This window comes from Rhipicephalus sanguineus, chromosome 5, assembly GCF_013339695.2.
Source record: "Rhipicephalus sanguineus isolate Rsan-2018 chromosome 5, BIME_Rsan_1.4, whole genome shotgun sequence".
Lineage (NCBI taxonomy): Eukaryota > Metazoa > Arthropoda > Arachnida > Ixodida > Ixodidae > Rhipicephalus > Rhipicephalus sanguineus.
This window is the reverse complement of record NC_051180.1, coordinates 110,810,476-110,837,545: the sequence shown is the minus strand read 5'-3', so window position 1 is coordinate 110,837,545 and position 27,070 is coordinate 110,810,476.

Here is a 27,070-nt window from a genome sequence, read left to right as displayed (position 1 = left end):
AAAACATTTTATCTTGCATCTATCGATCACCGTCATCATCCGTGTACGAGTTTTGTTCTGCTCTATATCAAACCCTGGAAAAGATTTCTTGTGAAAGAAAAAACGTTGTTATTTTGGGATATATAAATATTAACCTTTCAGATGACACTTGTCATAATTCAGTTGAATACTCAAATTGTTTTACAGGCTTTGGTTATGAGCAGTTGTTGACGTTGCCAACGATATGTATCGCGGGTGGCTTGAACACACTCATTGACCACATCTTATCTAACTACTTATCATGCAATGAGTGTGGAGTGATACCGCTCGATATTACAGATCATTATGCCATCTTTTGTCGCTTGTCATCGGCCTTGTCACGAGCTGAGCGTTCTTTTCAAAAGGCCCTATTCAACAAAGTTCAATTCATAGATTGTATTTCATCTTTTAATTGGTCGACAATAAAATCAGAATCAGACGCAGAGCTAGCTTTTGAAGTTTTTTCATTAGCAATAAGGCAATGTGTTCGCGATGCAACTACTTTTCTTAAATGTCACAAAAGTATCCTGCATCCCATAACCCATGGCGCACCGATAGTTTACTGAAGTGCACGCGAAAAAAAAGAGAACATAGGTGCTATGCCGGATGGCCCGAGCTTCTCGGGCACACGAGTTTGCTCCGAGCCCGCCCTACGACGGTCATGATAGGAAGGCAGTGCGGCTACAAGAACAAGAATGGCGTCACAAACGCATGCGTGGCATTTGCGGCGGTTTTCAAAGGAATACCGCGTGCGAACGCGTCAGCGCCGCCACTCAGTCAGCATTTTGACAGTGCAGCGACGTCAGCGTGATTGTCGCGCTATCTTTTTGCCAATTAATGATCGCGCCTCCCACGGGCGTGTTCGTGGGCGTTTGTCTTCTTTCGGAAAATTCTGTCGTTCCACCTAGTGCATGGAAATTTCCACTCTCGAAGGCAACAAGGGCGACCACGCAGCACTCTGGTACAGCTCGTTTCACTTCTCTGGAATATTACAGATAAATAAATGGACAGGTTACTGCTATACTTACATTAAACGTATGAACATTTTTTCGCATTAGCGAATCGGTAGAAACAGTGTCTCCGAAAACAAGTAATAGTAACATTTCTCGCCGCAAATCCCACCAGAGGCACTTGCTTCATAGCTGTGAGTGGTACGTCGTGAGAGCGGTGAAATTGAATGCGAGGCACCGTAGCCACGTGATGATGTAACCTTTAGTTCTTCGTGCGTGTGTGCATAGGCTGTGCGATTAAGCTCATAGATGAATCGTGCCGCTCGCTGGCGTTGTTGCGTGAGCACTGCTCCTCGGCAAGAGGGAACGCGGTGGGCGGACCCGCTCTTCGCCGCGGGCGTCTGTCAATCAAACTGATTGACGTGCGAACTCGGGCACCAACTCGTTGATTCTGAAAAGGCCCCAGTTCAACTCGTGACTGTCATAGTGCCGGTGTGCCTGTCAAGTGTTTCATGCGGTGGACGCTACTCAGCAGCTTCTCTGCATATAAAATAATTTGTTCAGCTTGCAGTGCTTGTGCAGGGCTTGGGCCATCGGTGGAGTTTGTGATCACCTAGCTTCTTTACCTTACTCATTGCTGATTCTACGTCTTCGTAGAAGCGTTCAACCAGTTGATCATCATGGCTGGATGTAGGCGCGTAGGCCTGTACCACCTTCATCTTGTACCTCTTATTAAACTTAATTACGATACATATCACCGTCTCATTAATGCTATAGTACTCCTCTATATTACCCGCTATATTTTTATGAATAAGGAATCCCACCCCTAGTTCTCTTCTGTCAGCTAAGCCACGATAGCATAGGACGTGTCCGTTCTTCAGCACTGTATATGCCTCTTGTGGCCTCCTAACCTCACTGAGCCCTATTACATCCCATTGAACACCCTCTAATTCCTCGAATAGTACAGCTAGACTCGCCTCACTAGATAAAGTTCTAGCGTTATATGTAGCCAAGTTCAGGTTCCAATGGCGGCCTGTCCGGACCCAGAGATTCTTAGCACTCTCCGCTGCGTCACAGGTCTGGCCGCCGCCTTGGTCAGTTGCTTCGCAGCCACTGGGGACTGAGGGCCGAGGGTTAATTGGTGTATTCATGTGGGAGGTAGTGGCCAAGTACTACACTAGGGTGGCCAATCCTGCTCTGGTGAGGGAGTGCATTGCTGGCTGTGGTCGCCAGTGAGGCTGCACCCCAGGCCTTTTTACACAATTCCATCATCACGCGGATTTTTTTTAATCCGGTTGGGAATTGTCCGGCACCGGGATTCGAACCACGGACCTCTTGCATGCGAAGCTGATGCTCTACCACTACGCCATCGCTGTACGCCATCGCTGTACGCCATACGATTTTGGTATGTGCCCCTTAACGCATTACTGCATGGTTGGGGTTCGGCTTTGATTTTGCACCTTTCTCCGTATTTAATATATTTTTTTTTAATTTGCTGGGAATTTCTACCGTCATCAGTTCCTGATAACAGGTGCGTATTGGGAGAATGGCCATTTAATGAGGATGTCTTTTTCTGATAATGAAATTGTAAATGCTCTAATGTAACATCTAATTAATGCTAGTGTCGTCAGCACAGAAGGCTTTAAAAGCATTATTGCGCTTCTTGCGGACAACTGGTCTTAGAGACAGACTCTAAGTAGTGATATTCTCGTTTCCTTCTTTCCCCTCTCTTTTTCTTTTTCCTTTTCTTGCTCTCCTTTTTTTTCTAACATCTCTCTTCTATCATCTTTTATACCCCTTACCCCTTCCCCCAGCACAGGGTAGCCAGCCGGTCTAAGAACTGGCTAACCTCCCTGTCTTTCCACTTGTTTCTTCCTTCCTTCCTTCCTGTTAGTTTGCCATGGAGCATAACAGTTCACTAGATCTCAATAGCCTCGTTCAAGGCGAAAAGCGTGGGATCAAATGCTCTTGTGTATCCCCTTAAACGAAGTGTTCCCTCATGAGCAGCAACAAGGCCTAGTGGCGATCAACACAAAGCTTGGATGGACCTTTCAAGGACCTATACAATGCGAAGGACAGCATTTTAAGCGTGCCGCTACTGCTCACATCTGTGTGCTTCGCACAAGCTGCGTAGACGCAGAGGTGTCTTGCACGCCACAACAATTTTGGGATATCGACAGCATTGGTATCTCGGACCAACTCACAAAAGACGACTATGACAACGCTGTAATGAAGCAATTCACCGACGCTATCCAGTACAACAATGGGCGATATGAGGTTGCACTTCCCTGGAAGCCGCTAACTTTGAATCTAGTGAACGACCGAGCCGTTGCTGTGCGCAGACTTCACAGTTTGCTACGATGCCTTTACGCAGATCCCGAGCTTATGCAACAATACGACAAGGCGATCAGGCAGTACAAAGCTGACGGACATGCCAAAAGAATTCATTTTGAAAGCGATGAACCAGTCAAGTGCTACTACATGCCTCATCATGCCGTATTTCGAGAATCCTCTATGACCACACGGTTGAGGGTAGTATTCGACGCCTCATCTCACGCGCAAGGCGTAGCATCGCTGAATTATCACCTGGAGAAAGGCCCGAAGATAAACAACGACATGTTAAAAATGTTGGTCAACTTTAGATTACATAAGAGTGGAATTACTGCAGATGTCCAGAAAGCGTTCCTACAGATAGGAATTAACAAAGAAGACAGAGATGCCTTACGGTTCATGTGGTTTGAACGCACACCGGCTACAGGTCGACCACTGCCTAAAATCGAAACCTACAAAATGACTCGAGTTCCATTTGGTACGACAGCAAGCCCATTTCTGCTTACTGCGACATTACAGTACCATTTCAAGCACGTTCAACCAGCCCTGCAAGATACAGCGCAACAATTATCGGACAACTTCTACGTTGACGATCTTGTCACAGGGGTATCCTCAACACGCGGAGCGTTAGAAATATTCCACGACGCAAATACTATTCTGAGCAGCGCTGGAATGAAGCTCCAAAAATGGTCGACTAACGATGACAAACTACAGCAAATCATCAGTCAAGGTGCAGAGAAACCTTTGGAAGCGGCCCCGACAAAAGTCCTTGGTCTCTTGTGGGACACGAATGACGACCGACTTCGACTTAACATTGAGCCAATGTTAATGTTTCTTCAAAATAAAGAAGACACCAAGAGATTTGTACTTCAGACAACCGCAAGAATTATTGATCCTTTGGGGCGGCTATCTCCCTTTCTTGTCAGGATAAAATTCCTGTTCCAACGTCTCTGGCAGCACGGAACTACGTGGGAAGAAGCCATGCCTACACCATTACATGAAGAATGGAAGAATTGGTGTGCAGAACTTCAAGGCCTTCAAGAGTTTTCACTTCCGAGGTGTGAGCTGAAACCGGTCCACAAATTATCAGCTTCACATATTTTCGGATGCCAGCACAAGTGCTTACAGAGTAGTGGCATACTTCAAGGTCGTAGATGAAGACGGAAATGCTCATATACAGTTATTAATGTCTAAATGCAGAGTTGCCCCAATGAAACAATTATCCTTGCCACGCTTGCAACTGGTAGCCGCCGTGTTGGCTGCTGGAGTGCTCCAGCTCTTACGTGATGCTCTCGCATCCAGAAACTGGAAAATTGAGGAGTACTGTTGGGTAGATTCAACAGTTACACTCTGCTGGATCCAAAGCTCCGCCGTCAAATGGAAGCAATTTGTTTCGAACAGAGTAATCGAAATACAAGAAACAACTGCTCCAGAACAGTGGAATCATTGCCCTGGTATTCAAAACCCGGCTGATCTGTTGACTCGTGGACTTCCACTAAAAGAGGCTTTAAATAACCGATTGTGGTGGAAGGGCCCTGAGTGGCTGTCCAAATCATCAGATTGTTGGCCAACCCGCTATGGCGTCAGATGAACTGCTCAATTGTGAGTTGAAGACAGTTGTTCCGGCCCTGATCATTGCGACAAAGCAAGCTGTGATGGTGTAATGTGGGCCCAGGATCCGAAATAATTCCACCGGCAGTCAGGTGATTTTGTACACACAACACAGACTTTAACACAACCGATAACTGACGATTTACACACAACACACTACATCATTCCTTATGTACATTCTAAACGTCCTACGCGCCTCGGCACACAAACTGTCCTACTCGCCGTTATGCCTGTTGCCGCTGCGGCGAGGTCGGTCGTCACCGGTACGCTGCCTTGACCGTGGCGAGGTGGTGGTGGTGGTGATGGTGGCACTGCAGGCCGGTAGATCACCAGGCCACTGCAGTGCAGGTTAACTGCCCGTCGCCAACATGAGCCGCGGCCACCTCGTGACACCACTCGGGCCCCAAGACCTCAGGCCAGGAACAGGCTAGGCTGCCGGCCTCCGTGTCAGCACCGGGCACAGAGCGGGAATCAGGCTCACCAGGTCCACATGGCTGCCGGACGCCTGGTTGAGTGACGCAGCCCGAAGCAAGAAGCCAGGCTCACCAGGTCCGCAAGGCTGCCGGACGCCTGGTTGCGCGATGTCGCGACCCGAACCGCCGACCAGCGGCTGCCGGACGCCTGGTTGCGCGATGTCGCGACCCGAACCGCCGACCAGCGGCTGCCGTTCCAACCGTGTCGCGCTCCAACTCCTCGAGCCCCACGCCCCGCTCGCGCTTCCTTTTCCTCGTCTTCTCTTCCAATGGGTACCGCAGAGCAGAACTGTCGTTCCCTCTTCGCCCCGTCACGGGCCACACGATCCACATCATCAGATTGTTGGCCAACCCGCTATGGCGTCAGATGAACTGCTCAATTGTGAGTTGAAGACAGTTGTTCCGGCCCTGATCATTGCGACAAAGCAAGCTTTATTTAGCCCAGAGAAATACAGCTCCTGAATCAAGATGGTGAGGGTCACTGCATGGATCACACGCTTTGTGAACAACTGTCGCTTAGCAAGCCACCGCCGAGTTGGAGTATTATCTACTCAAGAAGTTCAAGAAGCAGATTACTTTTGGTTTAGACAAGCCCAAGTAGACACATATGGAAGAGAGATAGCTCAACTCAAAGCAGAACATAATTTGGACAAGAGTTCATCAATAAGCGAACTACACCCATTCATCAATGACAAGAGTATTCTGAGGATAAGAACACGCCCCGACAACGCTGATCTCAAGTGCTGCGAGAAGACACCGGTGCTACTCCCGAACAATCATCCTGCGACTCACCTCATCGTTATGCGGTCTCACAAAACAGTGCTTCACGGTGGTGTTGGTGCAACACTAGCCGAGATTCACGCTAGGTTTTGGGTGGTGAGAGCCAGGCAAGCCGTGAAACGTGCTATTGGAAAGTGTTTGACGTGTGCGCGACTTCGAGCGAAGGCGACAGGTGTACCAGTGGCCCCTCTTCCAAGTGACTGAGTGCGTAACTCTAGGTCTTTCGAAATAACGGGAGTGGATTTTGCAGGACCCATGTTCGTGAAGGACTATGATGGTGCAAAGAAAGTGTATATTGTGCTGTTTTCTAGTGCAGTGGTGAGAGCCATTCATGTTCTAGATCTTACTACAAATTTTTCCTTATGGCGTTTAAAGGTTTTGCGCCAAACGAGGAACACCACGAATTGTTTACTCCGACTATGCCACAACTTTTAAGAAGGCTGCAAGAGAATTAGATTATATGCACCATTTGCTAAGAAAAGAAGTTACCAACTATTGTGTGAACAATAAGGTAACTTGGAAGTTCTCAGCAGTAAAGGCTCCTTGGTAGGGTGGCTTTTGGGAGAGACTCGTTAGAATTGTAAAAGACTGTCTTCGGAGATCAATTGGTAAACACATGTTAAACCTACAGGAACTGATAACGTTGCTAGCAGAAACGGAAGCAGTGGTAAATTCCAGGCCTATAACTTTCACTTATTCGAGCCCAACCGAGCCCAACGTTCTAACGCCATCTCATTTTTTGTTGGTATGTCAGTTGCTGTCTACGCCTAGAAGTCTAGAAGAGCCCAGGGCAGAGACAACATTTCTGAATTTGTGGGTTCACAGGCAGCGTGTACTGCAACACTTATGGAAGCGGTGGCTGCGCGAATATTTACTTCTACTTCGCAGTGCGCATTCGCGAAAGGTAATTAGTAACCACGGCATTGAACAGGGAGAGGTAGTGATTGTTCACGAGGACAACGTTCCTAGAATGTTCTAGAAAACTGCTATAATGAGTGAATGTATCAAGGGTAAAGGTGGAGTGGTCCGCGCATGTAAAATAAGGTTACCACGGGGACTCGAAGTTCTACGAACAGTTCAAAAATTGCATCCCCTCGAACTCTACACCTCAGGCCCCGGAGTTAGTTAGTTAGTTATTGGGTTTAATGGCGCAAGAGCAACTCAGGCTAAGCTGCGCCAAACACAAGGTGTTCTATTATAACCAGTATCTCTGAAGTTTATCTAAAAAGCAGCTTGCTTTCAAGAAATTGATAGCGTTACATAGGGGAACAAGTGGATCCTCTCCTAGAATCAGATTCGGGTGCATAGGTATTTGACGCTTGTAAAACTCTCTGAAATGTTTTCGTCTTTCTGTTTCAATGTGTGGGCACGTGATTAGAATATGTATAACTGTTAATGGCTGTTGACATTTTCCACATTCCGGCATGTCTTCCCCTTTGAGCAAGAAGTTCTGAGTGAGGTGGGTGTGCCCAATGCGCAGTTGGCATAGGATAACTTCAATGAACCGTTCTTGGCGACGGCACGACTTCCATTCTCCCACCTTGGGCTTCACTAGATGCAGTTTATTACTCGCGCAGGAGTCCCATTGTTGCTGCCATTTTGAAGATAATGCTACGCGAATGTTACGGAGGCTGTCATTAAGGGGAATATTTATTCGCTTAACCGACGTTTGTGCTGCTAGAGACGCACATTCGTCCGCCTTTTCGTTGCCTGGTATCCCTATGTGGCTTGGTACCCAACAAACGAATAGTGGCATCCTCGTTACTGGAGATAGTGTGTAGGATATCACCGAGTAAAGGTTCGCACTCCAATCTTAAATGTAGCGCCTTTACTGAACTTAATGAGTCCGAGCAAATGATTGCTTGTCGGTGTTTCTCGGTGATCATTTTTTGTACTGCTTCCCATAAGGCGTACATTTCAGCGCTGAAAATGGACATGAACTCAGGTATTCTAACACTGACAGCGCTTTCTGTTGTCATAATCCCAATGCCTACATGGTGTTTCGTTTTCGAGCCGTCTGTGTATATTTCGGTATATCCTTTGTATTTGTCCTGAAGTGCACGGAATTCCTGAATTATGTATTCTGGCGCGGTGTTGTGTTTCTTTAGATTGGTCAGTGAAAAATCACACAGCTGCGTCAGATCAGACCATGGCGGCAGTCTCGGCGGTTTCATGGCGACATTGAGTGCATCCTCACAAATATCGTATGAGCGGCAATGCTCTTCAAAACGTAAAATCAGTGGTTTGATGAAGTGTGGCCTATTAGAGTAATGTAAGCGTGAGTGACATTGCGTGGTGATGTCGTGGCATATATGTTGAGATCCTTAAAACATAAGAGAGGGTTAAAAGTGCGCAACGCTGGTATAGCGGAGGTTCATTGCACTCTATGTATAAACTCTGTACCGGGGATGTTCTATACGCGCCACTGGACAAACGGAGACCGAGATTGTGTACGGGGTCCAGACGCCCAATGCAGGATTTTCTGGCCGAGCCGTAAACAACACACCCATAATCTAAAATACTGCGGACAACAGAACGATAAACCTTCAGGAGGCATAATCTATCAGAGCCCCAATGCTTATGGGACAAAACCTTTAGTATATTAAGCGCTTTATTTGCCTTTATTTTAAGTGCATTAATATGAGCAAGAAAATTCAGTTTACTGCCGAATGTCACACCTAAAAATTTTTGTTCGTGTTTTATCATCATCGCCATGTTGTTTAATGTAAGAATGGGGTCTGGGAATAATCCTCTTTTTAATGTAAACATCACAGCAACAGTCTTTTGTGTGGAAAAGCGGAAACCATTTCTGTCGGCCCAATGTGTTAGTTTGTTTATGGTAATTTGAAGTTGCCTCTCACAGGTTGATAGGTTAGAGGCACGAGAAGCGATTTCCAGATCGTCAACATATAGAGAGTGCATTATTGTGGGTGGTATGATCTTGTTGATTGAATTCATTTTTACTATGAACAAGGTAGTGCTAAGGATACAGCCTTTGGGTACGTCATTTTCCTGGACAAACATGCACAGTGCCCAGCCGCACCTGAAGTCATGAAGTCGGACAAACACTTTAGCATTTTGCCTCGAATGCCTAGATTAGCGAGGTCTTGCAGAATTCCGTGCATGAAGCTCGTCATCGCTGCGTTAACCGAACAAGCTACTCGCCGCATCTGTGCACTATCTGGAGCGAAGTGGGTATACGAACAACATTCCCACGATAAATGCGCGCGTGCGGCACAGCAAGCGGCCAGTGACGGCGTGAGCCGAGTAGGCGACGCGCTGCACGCAACTAGCCGGGAGACGATCGGCTCCACGCGGCCGTACCGCGTTTCACTGGAACTGTGTCAGTTTTCGTTTAGTGGCAGATCGCGGTTAGACGCACACACATATACCGCGGAAATCACACTGTTCGTTTTGTCGCTATGTCGGTCACTGCGTTGAACACGTATCAGGGACCCTGCAACAGTTTCGAAATGCTCTTCGGCGTCGCCACTACGCGTTATCGGGCGGTCGTGCGACTGTGCCAGGATCTTTTCTCCACTTTGGCAAAAAGAAAGAAAAGGCTTTGCGGTGGGTACTTTAGGCAATATTTGCTGTGGCACTCTATTTGCTGGTGGCGATGGCGTACGCTAGGAGATGCAAATTTGTACTTGGTGTTTAATGCGTAGTACCGTTTAGTGCGTAGTTATGCCGCGTTCCCGGCAGGTACGTATTAACGAGGTTTCACTGTATCACCATTTTTGGTAGCCAAGCGCCTCAAAGAAAAAATCGGGCCAAAGCATAAAGTAACTAAAATGTCCAGTGGCGATTTGCTCATTGAACTAACTGAAAAAGAACAAGTTCCGAAGATCACCGAGCTCACGAACATTGGCAACACAACAGTATTTACCACCGTCCACAGATCTCTAAATACAAGCAGAGGCGTCATATCCGAGCAAGATTTCATTGGCCTTAGCGATGAGGAACTCCTCGACGGGTTCCAAGATCAACAAGTTATCAAGGTTCAGAGAATTGTAATGCGACGAAATGATCAAGAAACTCCAACAAAACATATCATTCTGACCTTCGCAACAAGTGACATGCCTACCTCAATTGAGGCAGGATACCTGAAAATCAATGTAAGGCCTTACATTCCAAACCCGAGGCGGTGTTTCAGATGCCAACAGTTTGGGCATGCATCGCAAGTATGCCGAGGGAAGGACACCTCATTGTGTCAACTGTGGTGGAGACCATCCCGCCTACTCACGGTCCTGTCCATCCTCACGCTGTCGACGTCGACGCTGCGCAGGATCACACAAGGCGAGCGTAGTGTATTTCGAATATGTTGGCAGTTGCATAGCATAGTCCTCAATAAATATGGCACGAATGTATAAAGAAAAGCACGCGATTTACGTAAATACGATCAAAAATGCCGCTCGGTCCTCAAGCACACGCAGGAGAGAGGCGTGGGACAAATAGACAAATAGACACAGTATACTGTACTGATGGGCGACTTTAATGCAAAGGTAGGCAAGAAGCAGGCTGGAGATCATGCAGTATAGGAATATGGCATCGGTTCTAGAAACGCCAGAGGGGAGTTACTAGGAGAGTTTGCAGAACGCAATAATTTACGCATCTTGAATACCTTCTACAGAAAACTGGCTACTCGTAAGTGGACGTGGAGGAGTCCTAATGGCGAAACTAAAAATGAAATAGACTTCATAATGTGCGGCCACCCGGGCATTGTACAGGATGTGGAAGTAGTTAACAAGATCCGATGCAGTGACCATATAATGGTAAGATCTAGAATTCAACTAGACGTGAGGAAGGAACGGCAGAAACTGATACACAAGAAGTCGATTAATGAACTAGCTCCGAGAGGGAAAGTACAGGAATTCAGAGTTTCACTTCAGAATAGGTATGCGGCTTTAACCGAGGAAACCGACCTTAGTGTTGACGCAATAAATGATAATCTGACTAGTATCATTAAGGAGTGTGCAGTGGAAGTCGGGGTACAGTCGTCAGACAGAACTCTGGTAAGCTATCCCAAGAGACGAAAAACCTCATTAAGAAACGTCAAGCTATGAAAGCCTCAAGTGCAACAGACAAAATAGAGCTGGCGGAGCTTTCGAAGCTAATCAATAGGCGTAAAGTAGCCGACATAAGAAAGTATAATATGGAGAGAATTGAGCATGCTCTAAACAACGGAAGAAGCCTCAAAGCTATGAAGACAAAACTGTGCATAGGCAAAAATCAGATGTATGCATTAAGGGACAAGGAAGGCAATGTCACAAACAATATGGATAGAATAGTTGAGGTAGCGGGGGTTCTACAGAGATCTGTACAGCAGCCGAGACAGTCAGGATAACGTAAGAAGCAGTATTAGCGCAGAGGAATCTGACATCCCACCAGTATTGACAGGAGAAGTAAAGAAAGCCCTAAAGGGAATGCAAAGAGGCAAAGCAGCTGGTGAGGATCAGGTAACATCAGACCTGTTGAAAGACGGTGGAGAGATTATGTTAGAAAAACTGGCCACCCTGTATACGAAGTGTCTCTCGACGGGGAGGATACCAGAATCTTGGAAGAATGCCAACATTATCTTGATCCATAAGAAAGGGGACGTCAAGGACCTGAAAAATTACAGGCCCATAAGCTTACTGTCCGTTGTCTACAAGCTATTTACAAACGTAATTGCTAACAGAATTAATACGACATTAGAGTTCAATCAACCAAGGGACCAGGCAGGATTTCGTACAGGCTTCTCAACAATAGACCATATTCATACTATCAATCAGGTGATAGAGAAATGCGCGGAATACAACCAACCCCTATACATAGCCTTCATAGATTACGAGAAGGCATTTGACTCGGTGGAGACATCAGCAGTCATGCAGGCACTGCGGAATCAGGGCATCGACGAAGCCTACATAAACATAATGGAAGAAATCTACAGCGGCTCCACGGCCACTATAGTCCTCCATAAAGAAAGCGAGAGAATCCCAATAAAGAAGGGCGTACGGCAGGGAGACACGATCTCTCCAATGTTATTCACCGCGTGTTTACAGGAGGTTTTCAGGGCCCTAGATTGGGAAGAATTAGGGATAAGAGTTAATGGAGAGTATCTCAGTAACCTGCGATTCGCTGATGACATTGCATTGATGAGTAACGCGGGAGACGAATTACAGCTCATGATTACTGAACTGGATAAGGAAAGTAGAAGAGTAGGTCTGAAAATTAATATGCATAAAACTAAAGTAATGTGGAACAATCTTGGCAGAGAACAGCGCTTTGCGATAGGTGGAGAGACACTGGAAGTTATAAAGGAGTACGTCTACTTAGGACAGGTAGTAACCGCGGAGCCGAACCATGAGAGTGAAATAACTAGAAGAATAAGGATGGGATGGGGCTCATTCGGCAAGCGTTCTCAAATCATGAATGGTAATCTACCATTATCCCTCAAGAGAAAGGTATATAACAGCTGCATCTTACCGGTACTTACCTACGGAGCAAAAACCTGGAGACTTACAAAGAGGGTTCAACTTAAATTGAGGACGACGCAGCGAGCGATGGAAAGGAAAATGATAGGTGTAACCTTAAGAGACAGGAAGAGAGCAGAGTGGGTCAGGGAACAAACGGGGGTTAAGGACATCATAGTTGAAATCAAGAAGAAGAAATGGACATGGGCCGGGCACGTAGCACGTCGGCAGGATAACCGGTGGTCGTTAAGGGTAACTGACTGGATTCCAAGAGATGGTAAACGCGTGAGGGGGAGACAGAAAATTAGGTGGGTAGATGAGATTAAGAAGTTTGTAGGTATAACGTGGCAGCAGAAAGCACAGGACCGGGTTGATTGGCGGAACATGGGAGAGGCCTTTGCCCTGCAGTGGGCGTAGACAGGCTGATGATGATGATGATGATGATGATGCTTCCACCTTTTCACGTGGCTCGTCTACTCAGTCTGCTTGGTCTGCTTCGGTGTAATCAACGTGTCAGTTCGGTCTCAATATTGGTGCTATTGCTTAAGAAGGTCTTAACTAACATGATAGTGAATAGTCCTTTCTTACGTGTTAATGTTTTAATTATCACGACATTAATTAAGTACAGAGGTAATTAGCGTAATAATGATTAGCACGATCCCAATTAACACGTCCTCGGTGAGTAAGGTTTTGATTATATTTGTTTTAATTACACGTACCTAATTATCGTCGTGTTAATTAGCAATAATTGGTAATGTTCTAAATACCGCGCCATTAATTACTCAGGTTTAATTCGCAAGGTCCTGAATAGTACAGAGGTAATTAGCGTAATCCTAATGAACACGATCCTAATTAGCACGCTCATAATTAGCATTGTGTTAATTAACAATAACTAATGATGTCTTAATTACCACGGCATTGATTATAGAGGTTTAATTTGCAAGGTCCTGAATAGTACAGATGTAATTAGCATAATCGTAATTAGAACGATCCTAATTAACACGATCTCGGCGAGTAAGGTCTTGATTATCTTGGTTGTAATTACACGATCCTAATTAGCGTCATGTGATTTATCATGATCTCAATTACCTTGTTCTTAGCTTTACACGACTTCATTAGCATGGTCTTAGTAAGACGTGGCTTAGTTAGCTCGACGTTAGCAAGATTTGGCCTAATCATCTTCGTCATAGCACGTCCTGACTTAGCTAGGTATACCGCCCACACAATCAGCTAATCAGCCGGGCGCACGTGCTCTGGGACCGAGCAGACGATGAAGAAGAGAACAACGAGGGAGCGCGCCGGCCGAGCAACGCGCCAGAATGTACAGGCCGACCATGGTGACTATACACGTGGCCTCGGCGATTAACTCTAGCCACGGTGTTGTAAGGCGCTCGGTCGGAACTAATCTCGGAGGCCACGGCACTGCTTATTCTAAAGGATACTTGCTGCAGACATTAAACGCTTGAAAATGAATTCAAACGGCCCGCGCACACGTAAAATATATAGTTAGTAGAGCTTTCTGCCACTTTTCCTGCATGGGGTGCACGTCTGCACTCAGTGGAACGACAAACAACTGAAAGAAGGTGCCTGTAGTTTTACGACACCACCCAACCTTCTCGACCGCCCTTGACGTGACGCCGCGTTCCATCGTAACCAATGGAACGGAGCGCGCGCTGAGGGATGGATTTCACCTTATCGTACTATTAGCTCGTTCAAAAGGGGGTGTCGCCAGAGCTCGGAAAGATACCGAGTTTCGCCAAACTCGGGCCATCCTGCATAGCACCCCATGTACAAAAAAACAAACGTTGTCCTTTTAACTTCAAATTGCTGCAGCGATATTCTTGTTACAAAAATATCCTAAGCAAATTATTGAAAGAAGCCAAAAGAAGGTATTACGAAATTAAAATGAATGAAGCTGGAGGCATCGCTGAACAATGGAAGCTCATCAACACTTTCTTAAACAGAAACTCAAAGGGATCACATATAAATGAGATTTCAACTATTAATGGCACCTATCGAGATCCGACAACCATCGCGAATGAATTTAATAATTACTTTACAGTTAATAATAAAGCCCTTTCCAACAGCTTTGAGGCAACGCTTGAGAGGCAACCACAGTCATTTTTCTTATATCCTACCATTCGAGAAGAAATTCAGGATGTCATAAAGCAAATAAAGTCAACAAGTGCGGGTCTTGATGCCATTCAGCCAGTTCACTTAAAATATGTTGCCGATATCATTTCTGACCCTTATTCACAAGTAATTACCTTTGTTTAAAAATGGCATATTTCCATCTGAATTAAAAAGAGCAAAAATAGTTCCTGTATTGAAAAAAGGTGACAGAGGTTTAATATATAACTACCGCCCTATTGCAATATTGTCCGTGCTCAGCAAAGTTATAGAGAAGTGTTTTGAATAACGTTTAACAAAATACTTGATAAAATTTAACATTATTTGTGGCACGCAGTTTGGCTTTCGTGCAGGTTATTCTACGAATCTAGCGCTTCTTTCATTCACTGACAAAATCAAACAATACGTTGACACAGGTAACTATGCTGGAGCAGTATTTATAGATCTCACAAAAGCATTTGACTCAGTTCTTCATAATACTTTATTACTAAATTAAACGCGGTCGGTGTAGCAGGACCTGCGTTGTCCTTCATTCGCAGTTACTTAACTAACAAAGAACAGGCTGTCAATATTTCTAATCATCTTTCTAACTTAAAATAATTGATAGGGGAGTTCTTCAGGGATCAATACTAGGCCCATTACTCTTCACTATTTACATTATTGATCTTACGTCCCAGCTATCACACTGTCTACCTTACCTATATGCGGATGGCACTACGATTTTAGCTGCTTGTACCTCTATTAATAATCTTACGTCTAAGCTAAATGGTGATCTCGAAAATATAATTCACTGGTGTCGTCAAAATTGACTAGAAATTACCCCAGTAAAACAGCCTTTATGCTATTTCACCCTACTCAAAAAAAATTGTCGAATCTCCCTCTATAACAGTCAATAATTACCCCATCAAGGCATCCGATTATTGTCGCTTTTTGAGAGTAATCATTGATTCAAACTTAAAGTATACATTTCCCATATCTCACCCCTCAGGCAAAAAATAGCCTATGGGATTAAAATCCTGATCAAAGCGCATTCATACTTCAGTCTAAATACCTGGCATTCTCTGTAATATGCCTTCATTCACAGTAGTTTCACCTACTGCATTGCATCCTGGGGTAACACATATAGCACTCATTTGGCACCGTTGCAATACGTTCAAAACCAGGCCACCCGCATTATTACGTTCCAATCACCACGATGCAGTGCATCTTCTCTTTTACAAGAACATCGAATTTTAAGCATTCACAAACTTTTTATTTTAACATGGCAATATGTACTTACAGTTCCCTTCACTCAAACATTCCCTCATTAATTTTTAACAGCGGACAACTCACTAATCAAAATAATACCCGATTTGCTTCAAATAACAACTTCTTGTTACCAAAAACTAGAACTAATTATGGAAAATTCACTTTTGGGTTCACGGCAATGTCTTTCTGGAACAGTATTCCGAGTGACGTAAACATGTCTTCTAGTATTGGCAGTTTTAAAAAGCAATTACTTTCGTATTTACCATACTTGTAACTTCTCTTTTGTAATTTATGCTGTCTATCGATTTTATTTTGCTGTCATTGATGTTTATTCAATCTTACATCACAATTCAGTTCGCTCGTTTTCATATGTATGAAGATTTTGAAATTTTGCCGTTTTGTGGCACATCACTTGATCTTTTTTTCTGTTTCACTATTATTAATTTGCATATCAGATTCAGTATAACCAATACTCTACTTATGAGTTCTATTTTTCCACGTTACATGTTAGTACTTGTACTTGTTTGTTGTACTTTGATTTGTATTAACTTGATGATCTCGTTCGTTTGCAATTCTCACATGCCATTCGGTATATTCTGACATCATGTTTTATTTCATTTGCTATCAAGTGTTGTTATTGCTTCTTTCATACTTACTATTTTTTTTTCCTGTTAGCAAGTTGCTATTAATTGATTTTTCTTTTTTTAATTAGCACAGGAGGTCCCCTTGCAGCCTAGAGCTTTGGGACCTCCTTCTTCATATTCTGTTGCTATGTAACATCTCTCTGAATGAATAAAATTGTTCTTCTTTAATATGAACGATTAGAGGTTCTACATCGCTAAGGCCTCCGTTTGTCCTTGGGAGTTCCGAAGGCAGCCTCAAACAAGAAAGTCATACACGAGGCCCAGTCTCTACCGCTACGTCTTCTGGCTTCCCAAGCTCTACTGCCCAGCTTCTTCGACTCAGTCCTTCACTGGAAAAACCCTGATGAGAAGGTTCAGATCCAGGCGCACATCTCATCTCTCTGCGACGCTAAATACCTTATATATCCTGGGTGTTAAAAGCCTCAAAAGAAGGCAACAAAGTGGCCCGCCTTGGATGCTTGAAGGCGTTATTTGCGACCTTAGTATACTTGGGCTCCAATTCAAGCGATCGACACATTCTACACTGAAGCGCGCTGCCTGGTGCTCGATCATTTGGAGGTGAAGTACTCCAACTATTTTCACGCAAACACGGACGGTTCCGCCAGTATCTACAACAGCTGTGCAGCGGCATATTGGATTCCATCTATTGGAGCTACATGGCCAGGCCGCTTCGACCAGCTAGTGCCTTCGACAGTTGCAGAGAGCGCAGCTATTGCTGCTGCTCTTCGCAAACTGAAGAATGGACCTGCCCAACAAGCTGTAATTCTCTCGGACTGTAAGTCAACAATGCAACAACTTTCTCGAGGGACTCCCACAAACAAGTTCTGCCGCCAGTCACTGGCATCACTGAAAGATGCTACCAGAAAAGGCATCAAGATAACTATCCAGTGGATACCTTCACATGTTGATGTCAGCGGCAACGAAAGAGCAGATACCCTAGCCAATGAAGCACTGTCAAGGTAACCGACATTCAGATCTCCTAGAAATCAGCAACTACCAAAAGAGACAATTGGATGCCATTTGCGCTTTTATGGAATTCGCCCCATCAGCCCTGTGTCACAAGAGGACATAGTCGCGCCGAGTCAACCCTGTTGTATAGAGAAAGAATACGATCGGCCTACGCTCCTGCGTGGTTGTTTAAAGCAAGGGGCGCTCCTTCTTCGTTGTGCACTGAGTGCAATGAACCTGGGGATACACATCAATACATCTGGTCATGTAAGCGTTTTCGATCCAGAAGAGAGAGACTAATGGACAATATGAAGAAAAGAGGGTTTCCCCACGGATGCTGTTAGGACATAGTGTTTCCGGCAGGCGTGCGGATGGTTCGCAAGGAAGTGGCTACTATACGTCTGCGTTTTCTACGAGAGAGAGGTTAAAGTGATGTATGGTGAGACATACAACATGGAAAGAGTCGCTCAGGAGGAGCAATTGCCGGCCAGGTCTGCCAGGCTAACCCCGCCTGTGACCACAACCTCACCACCACCATAGAACATGGAGTTACAGAACAGAAAAGGAAACTGTCAAACAGCGTTCTCACATTAACATCAGGACGAAAGAAATAAAGAGAACCCATGCCAGACAACGTTCTGATAATAACATCAAAACACAAATGATGCGTACCACGTACAACAGAGGCTTTAGGTAAGGCCATGATAATGTAGAAGAAAATGTCAGAAATGCAAATAATAATGTCCGTAATAACGTATCTAGTCGTTATGGAGATGAATTATCTTATGCGGATAACATAACAGACGACACACAATAATAATTATGACTTTCATTTTAAACTTAACAAAAGGGTAAACGTTCTTCTTTGAAAAACATAATTGATAAGAAGACTTGTCGCGAAGTAACGACCTATTTATCCCTTATTTCATTTTATCTCTGTGGCCAGAGTTTTAAGTCACTGGTGCAATACACAGAAGGAGGAGAAAAAGGAGGATATACGCAGGAAATGCGGGTTTACTAGCTGTTAGACCAGGGTATTAAATAATTCCGAAATGTTGAAGGAACATACACTTTACAAATGTATTTCTTTTTCGTATTTTTGCGTGTATTCTCTCCAAGGTTTCCGACAACTACTATTCAGTGTTATACACCTACACCACTGCGTAGCCTCCAGCGTTGCGGTCGAGAACACAGGTGAACTTATCCTAATGATAAGTATGATGATAAGAAAGATAACCACCGCAGTGATAATAATTATAGCGATGGTAATCAATCTCTGATACTGGTATTACTTCATTCCCGAGTCAACCTGCAGGTAGGCTACATCGCGGATAGGATTCCTCCTACTCCAGCACTTGTGTTAGTATCTAACCGATGTTTTCAATCCTATTTCTTGCTTAGCTGACACCAGGGACTGAGGTAAAACTCGCGCGTCTTTCGACGATAATGATCGCATCATTCTTTTTAGAGGCTCTCCAAGTACGCCTAACTCATTATTACAGTAAGTCACACAAACAAAAAAAAAAGCGAAGGCTTAGCAAATAAACGCAATCTATGTATACGCTATCACGGAGTCTTGCATATATATGAGAACGCCCACATATAGAGCAAAAGGTCAAGAGGTCGCATCGTGCAACCTCACAAACAAGCAATGATGGTCTTTATGCTATTCATCCCCTATTTCGTAGTGATTCAACGTCCTCTCCGCTACGCATAACAGAGTGCGCAGCATCGTAGGGCGGCACGCCAGACGTCGTGTGGAAAGGGCGTGTGATTGAATGCCATTCACGCCGCGGGCTTGCAAAGCGTGATGCCCGAATACCGTATGCGCGTGCCTTGGCGAAATGCGTTTCCTCGGCGCGACTGGGTTTGCCCGATCCGGGAGAGCACGTTGCCACACACCGGAGTCGATCTGAATAACTTCCGAATGGCTGAGCGCTGTGCTCTGGGCTAGCTACACATAGAAGTGCCTAACGCTATGCGCTTCAAGCTTGTTTTGTTAAGATAGAAGTGTGCGGACGCTGTACGACGGACGAGTGCCGTATTGATTTTCACACTGCCAACACTACCAGTATCCACTTAACTCGGTTCCCTCACCCGCACGGAATCCTCGTTATTTCTTTAACGCAAGAGGGGGTAAACTGTTAAAGCTCCTTTAATCGACTGGAGTGTTGAAACGCGGGAGGAGGAGGAGGAGAAGAAAAACGGAAAGACAGGGAGGTTAGCCAGTTCTCAGACCGGCTGGCTACCCTGTGCTGGGGAAAGGGGAGGGGGGAGTGAAAGATGATAGAAAATAGATGTTACAAAAAGAAGAAAAAAAAACCAATAGTACTATAAACGACACTGCTTAAAGTCTGTCTATGAGACTAGTTTTGCGCAAAAAGCGCAATAACGCTTTCAAAGCTTTCTGTGCCGAGGATGGTTTCGGCCAGTGTCCTAAGATCTTTTCCTCCGACAGTGGACGATTGTCAAGTCTATTGAACACTTTCGACAATTCTTCTCGTTGTGCACCTAAGCGAGGACACTCACAGAGAAGATGGGCGATTGTCTCCTCGCAGCTACAGTTTTCACATGTCGGGCTGCTGGCCATTCCAATTCGAAATGAGTAGGCCTTCGTGAAGGCCACCCCGAGCCACAGGCGGCACAGGACCGTCTCCTCAGCCCTGTTATTCCCGACGGAAGACGGAGCTGTATATTCGGGCCCAAGTTGTGAAGAAACGTGGGAGATCCTGCTTTGAGCAGGGCGCTGAAGCAACGTAAAAGTGGATCAGCGAAAGAAGCAAAGAATGAATTTTCTTTTCACTATGTATATTGGTGTTTATTTTATCCCTAATGGCGCACCCTATTAGCGCAGCAAACCAGAAGTGGAACAAAGTACAGATAGAACAGGCATCAGATCAGCCTCTTCCATTAGGACCTCCGTGGAGGGCGCTTTCAGCAAAACAAACATAAAGAGAACAGCTTCACATTTACTCAACCGTCACGCTAACATCATGCTGTACGATTGCGCAGTACATTGCATTTATATCTGCATCAAGGTTGCGCTAATTAGTATTACGTTTGGCAAACGCAAAACTCGTTTACTCAAATAAATACGTTGAGACAAAGATAATTAGATGAAGAACAAGAAAGTTCAGCAGTCCGGCGACCCAGTTAGTATATTAGCTGCTCTTCGCTTGGCAAATTCAAACAAACGCAGACTGACAAGTAAAACACGCCAATTACGCTAGCATTTACTAATCAGATCTATGCGGAGCGAGTGGAAGCCCATATGCGGCCGGCTGCGGTCTAAATAGAATGGGCCAAAATGAGAAAACGAAAAATGCAGAGCACAGTTGCTACGGCGTTGTATTTTTTCTTCGTGAGTTGGCGGTTTATTCTGCGATGATTCACCAGGCAGTGAGCCCTTTATAAGTATTCAGTGACCGTATTAGTTTAATCCATGGACAACTTGAACGGAACGAAACGCGCCACCTGTTTTCGCGGTCACTGACCATACGGTATTTTAAAGTACGTTTTAAATGCGAAGCATTTCATAGCGAACCCAAGGCACTTTGAACATTTCTATCTATCTATCTATCTATCTATCTATCTATCTATCTATCTATCTATCTATCTATCTATCTATCTATCTATCTATCTATCTATCTATCTATCTATCTATCTATCTATCTATCTATCTATCTATCTATCTATCTATCTATCTATCTATCTATCTATCTATCTATCTATCTATCAGTCGCCTATGTATGGGTGATCTCGTGATCGCCTCCTTAACTTGGTGTAGACCAAAATTTGCATGGGAGGGTAACAGGGTTTGACGAATATGACTGTCTGGTCATGACATGAATAACTTGAAAATCCTGTCGCGTGCGTCGTCAAAACCTTCCCTCCAGGCACGCGTCGCATGGCGGTTTACCAGAGGCCGTGGTATACGGGTATGCGCCACAGGTGATTGACAGATTATATCCACTCAGGAACGGCGAGAACAGACATTAGTAATTTTATTGCGAGAGCGTTAAGAAAAAACTCACATCGGCAGCATTAACCCGACGAATGCAAAGAAAAAGAATTAGGATCCAAGCAGGAATCGGACCTAAGCATTGTGCGTGGCAGTCAGGTATTCTACCACAGAGCCACGCCAGGTCTAGAAACTGCGTTAGAAAAATGTCGGGGCAACATTTGTGGTTGTAGTACTCCCTATCTAATTTTATAACACAGCTATAAACACTACATATGTACTGCTACGATGCAGGCGTCATTCCGGGTTAACGTCGATTGTGGTTCCAGTATTGGTTCCGCTTTTATAGCCGTCTAACCATTACATTTGTGTTCCTATGATTCAGCAAGCTATATTCAAGCGTTGCTCAACCTCAGAGGAATACGCTAACAAAAGTGACGTATTATATTTACATCATCGCACCATAATGTGCACATCGTTTCGATAATACTGACGTATGTGCTCGAACATGAGTGCTGACATTACGTCAGACCATAACTTACCATTTACACGCCAGTGTTGTCGACATGCCTGGTAAGCCCACGATGCGCACACAACTACTACACCTTCAAATACATGTCGATCAACCTGGTAACGCTTGGCTAAAAGCCAAAAACATGCAACATAGACAACTACTCGCTGATTGCTTCGCATGAAGCCGATTCCCACAAGGCGTGGGATCTGTCGCACTTTCGTTATTCATAGTTTACACATGTGATTTAGACTGACGCCCCCTGCTGCTGATGCAACATCAAGGTGCGCCACATTTGAAGAAAGAAACTGCTGTTCTCAGCGTTCTCTGCTACAAATACCTAAGGGGAATACTGAATGAAAGTGTATTCAATAAAACGCATTCAATATACATCAAAGAAAAAGTTTAATGCGACAAATCAACATTGTCTGTAAAACTTCGCAACTTCTTGCTCTGAATGTCAATCTGAATTCGTCGACAGTGTAGGTATTTAGGAAGGCGCTCAACAATATTCCTATATTGCAATAGAAAGGTTTATGATACAACCGGAAGAGATGGTCGGCCTCAGAAAATCACCATTAGAGGAGTGCCATAGCATAGTACCATTCCTTGGACAGGATCTGTGAACTTAGCTAACGTAGTATTAATAGAGTAAACCGATACATCTTCATGCTGTTGGTGACTATACGTGACTACACAACGTGAATCTTCTTGCTGTATTCAAGTTCAAGTGAGACAGCCCCCCAAACTTTTAACTAGCTTGCGCGAGTGGCCACTTTTCTGCGCGTACGCACCATATGACGGAGCCAATTTGTAAATGGGGCGAGCGTAAGAGCATGTGCACAAAACTCGTTCAGCTGGAGTCATCGTCTGCCAGACTTTTGTTGAGATAGCAATTATATGGACAGTGTCGGCTGGATTTTGCCGTCGCCGTCGCCGCCGTCATGCACCGTATATGTATAAGTATGTATGTATATATATAAAAGTCCTGAAGAAAAATAATTCAGAAAAATGCTTCCGGAGCGCGGAATCGAACCAGAGACCTCTCGTTCCGCAGCGCGTGGCGCTAACCACTACGCCAGAAAGCGCAGATCCTTCGGGCAGCTAACGGCGAGCGTTATATACACACACTTTACCGCTGGCAGGACTGAGAGACGGCAGGCGCTTATAAGCGTTTCTTCATTACCAGCGAGATGACGCGAGGAGCGCGACGGGTGCGTTTAAAAGTCGTCGGCCAGCTCGCTCGCTTCTTCTAATATTTGCGCAGGGAGAACCTTACCCTTCCGCTGTCTGCTCGCACGGTTTTCTCGTGGTGAGGGGAAGAGGGACATTTCGAGCTTTCACCGTGATGTCCGCGCTCATGTTACGGATCGTACGAAAGTCACTCGAGCTCAAGGGACGCCGCTAAACGAACAAACAGAAGATGAGCGCGAACTATCAGGTGTCACAGCTCGACACTTGAAGCACGCTAGTTTCCTTCGCTGCTTCGGCCGCCTTTGAAACAAGAGCGCTATTCAAACTGAGAGTATCCATTGGCGAGCCTCACTTCGTATTGGCCGCGAGGAGTTACGGAGTCGCCCTCTATCGGACGCGCCTCGATTGCGTGCTAGGTAGGATACCGCCGGCGCGCTCTCCATAGGTTTTGCTGTTGGCGCTCTACAAAAACACCTCGCGGAAGCCCTCCAAGGCATTTCTGTAAGTACTTTCGAAAGGAACTTGTTCTTTACTGTCAAAATAATCATTTTCGACAAACTGAAAGCACAAGATAGTCTACAGTCGCTGTCTCTTTGCAGAAAACCGAGCAGCCTTTTTAGGCAACAATCCGACAAAGAAGGCGGCCTTGTTCTGCTTCCAAATGTTCGTTTTCACGAAAACGCACGACTTGCTATTGAGAACTTTGGGCCAGTGGATGCGTAGCCTAAAAAATCTAGGGCTCAAGCTTTAAAACTCCTGAAAACATTGCAAGATGAAAATAATGGGGGTGGGGGTGGGGCGTGTTAGATAGTATGTTCACATCATTCTGCTGTTGGCTCTTTACGCATGCGTGGCGGTGTTCTAGGGAATACCGTCTCTTATTAAACTTCAGTTGTAAGTCCAGCCTTGTCCTGTGCGCTTCCTTTCTTCTTTTGCTCGAGTTTGAAACTTCCTGGAACCCTTCACTTGTTCTCTCTTTTGTGTCCGTCGTCAGTGCGCTCTCTCCAGTAACTATTAACCGAAGAACAAATTTCGTCTAACGTGCGCTTATATGGGCTGACGTCCTTACGAAGTGATAGCGTAACAGACGATGGGCCCAGCTGAGCGCGCTTTGTGGGCATGCGCTCATCCTAGCCTACTAAACGTTATCCTAGCTCTGTTTGCAACTTGGCTCCGTCATTGGGCGCTGATGCGCAGAAAAGTCGCCGCTCGCGCGCGCTAGTTAAAGGTTTGGGCGGCTGTACAGTCGCAACGAAAAAGGATTAGCACGAGTGACCGGTGGCTGGAGCGGCAAAATTGCGACACGCGGCGCTGCTGTTCCCCAGCACACCGACAGCGACAGTGCCATGCACATTCTATTTTCCAAAGCAGGTTTGGCCGGCAGAAAGCAGTCGATCTTGCTGTTGGTCCATCCGAAAGCGCACATCCTAAATAAACACTTGTTCATCCCTTATCGCCTGACTTGGCTATGCACATGATTTCATTTCTTTCTTTTTTTAGGGGTGAAGCTCCTTAGGGTGTGGGCCGTTCCCTCCTCTGTAGTAGTAGTATGTATGTAGCCAGCTCTGGTTTAATTAATTGCTCACTAGATGGCGTTCCATGTATTTCTTAGAGCTCTAGTTTAATGAATTGCTCACTAGATGGCGTTTCATGTATTTCTTAGAGTTGCTGTTTAAAGATGACAGATGGCGCTTGTATAATGCGAATGGCGCATTTCATTGGATGCCTGCGATCGTAAAAGGCTCTCGCTTTTGGTGCGCTTTCTCTTTCGCTCGGAGTCACCGGATGGAGGCAGACAAGGCGCTCGCTCTTGGCGCGCTTCCTCTTTCGCTCAGGAGCGGACACTTTCCCTGCATTTCACCGATAACAAAGCGGTGATAATGAAGGGACCACGTAAACCAACTGTACAATAAAAGTTTGATAATGAAGGGACCACGTAAACCAACAGTACAATAAAAGTTTGATGTTTAATATATACACGGTATTTCACACTCTTTATATGACGTACTGGGCGAATTTCACGGAAGAGCTTCACGGTTTACCGATGATTCCCTCCGGAGCTTCGCCCCACTCATCATTCACCCCGCGGATATGCTGTGATTTTTTCTCTGGAGTTGCGAACGACCGTATCTTTATCACAATTGCCCCAAAAAAGCTGTTTTTTTTTTCGAGTGCTTTCCGCCGGCCAACCCTGCCTTGGAAAATGGAATGTGCTTGATACTCTCGCTATCGGTGTGCTCGGGAACAACAGCACCGCGTGTCGCAATTCCGCACGGACTGTCTCGGGCAAGCAACCCTGCGTGTTGTGTGCATGCATGAAACAAAGCGCGCGGTAAGCGCAATAACATGACGTATGCATTATAAAAACATTCGACCGCCATCTCCAGCTCGTTAAAGTTGAGCGATGTTTACCTTTCGGGGAAAACTTAAATATTGGCTCTACAGCGGCAAACTCATTTACAATGAAAATGCTCAGGTGTCCCGAACATGTCGGGCACGCCGCTGGAAACAAGAAGCATCGCAATGTCCTTTGATGCATTCACAAGCATGACAGTCAGTCAAGGCTCACGAGGGAGTTATGACACATGGAGTGCTAATATCTACAATGTGAAGGCAGTCTGGCTGCAAATTCTTCTCGCAACTTCCTCGACAGTGCCCCATTCCAGATATAGGTGTCTGACAAATGTGAATATCTGAAGGTTTCTCAACTTTTTTTTTAAATCAAAATCAGCTCCACAGACTAGATTCAAAATGTACACGGTCAATTAATTAGGTGATTAAAGAACTGCACTAGAGTTACAGCGACAAAAGAAGTTATTTAATCATGCAAAACCAACTAGCCCAATACCTCACTTTGCTAAGAGTTAAATACAAAGCGTGTATTAGAACTAGCCGAAATTCAATTCGTGTTGAGATGCGTAAACATCTAAAGTATACGTTTATTTCTTCGTTATAGTAACTCTCTCTCTCTCTGTCTAATATTTAATTGCTTCAATAATGCTGTTCTTCATGTGAATATGTTTGTGATGCTCGTCAGTTCTCAGATACCTTGAACTGACCTCGCATAATGTTGGCAAATGTTCAATCTTCGTGCTTCCTGAATGTGCACTTCGCACACTGCGACTAGTTCGCACAGACCACATAAGAGAAAATAGGCCTTATGTTTGTGGAGGCAGATTGTACTCTTACCTGAAAGAGAGAGTGAGAGTTTTATTTGAAGGCAGAGAGGTCGGCCTGAGCTAGTGCGCTCTAGCCTGCTACTCTGCACAGGAAAAAAGGGAAAGGAAAAAAAAAAGAGTGATGAGGGCTGATGGTGGGGAGAGGAAAGAGATAGGCGTACATACAATAACCACGCGACATAGTGGTTTCGCTATAGTCCTGTGTCCAGTTCTGTGCTCTTAAGAAAATCTATCACAGCCCTGATAGCAGTTGGTGACTTTGTCTGGTCGCACATAGCTGACAAAATACCAGTCTCACTTAGTGTTGCCACACCGATTCCTGCCAACGTTGAAGCGAGCGTATTACGCTGTGACACGTAAAGTGCTTTGAGGTGCACTCTGGTGTACCAGGGTGGTTTGACACACTATCGCCGTCCGTACTGAAGTCTGACGAGTCGATGTCGTCTTCCGTGTCTGTGCTGCTACCATCATTCAAATACTGACGCTCAGATTCATCGGAATCCGTCGAAATTCGCCGTTTTTGTGGAGCTACCGCGAGCGACGTCGACGCCATAACCGAAACCACTAGCGCTCACCTCCCCGAATGAGAAGGAGCTGTAAAAGTCCCCCCGCTGAGGAAAAAAAAACGTAAGTGTGA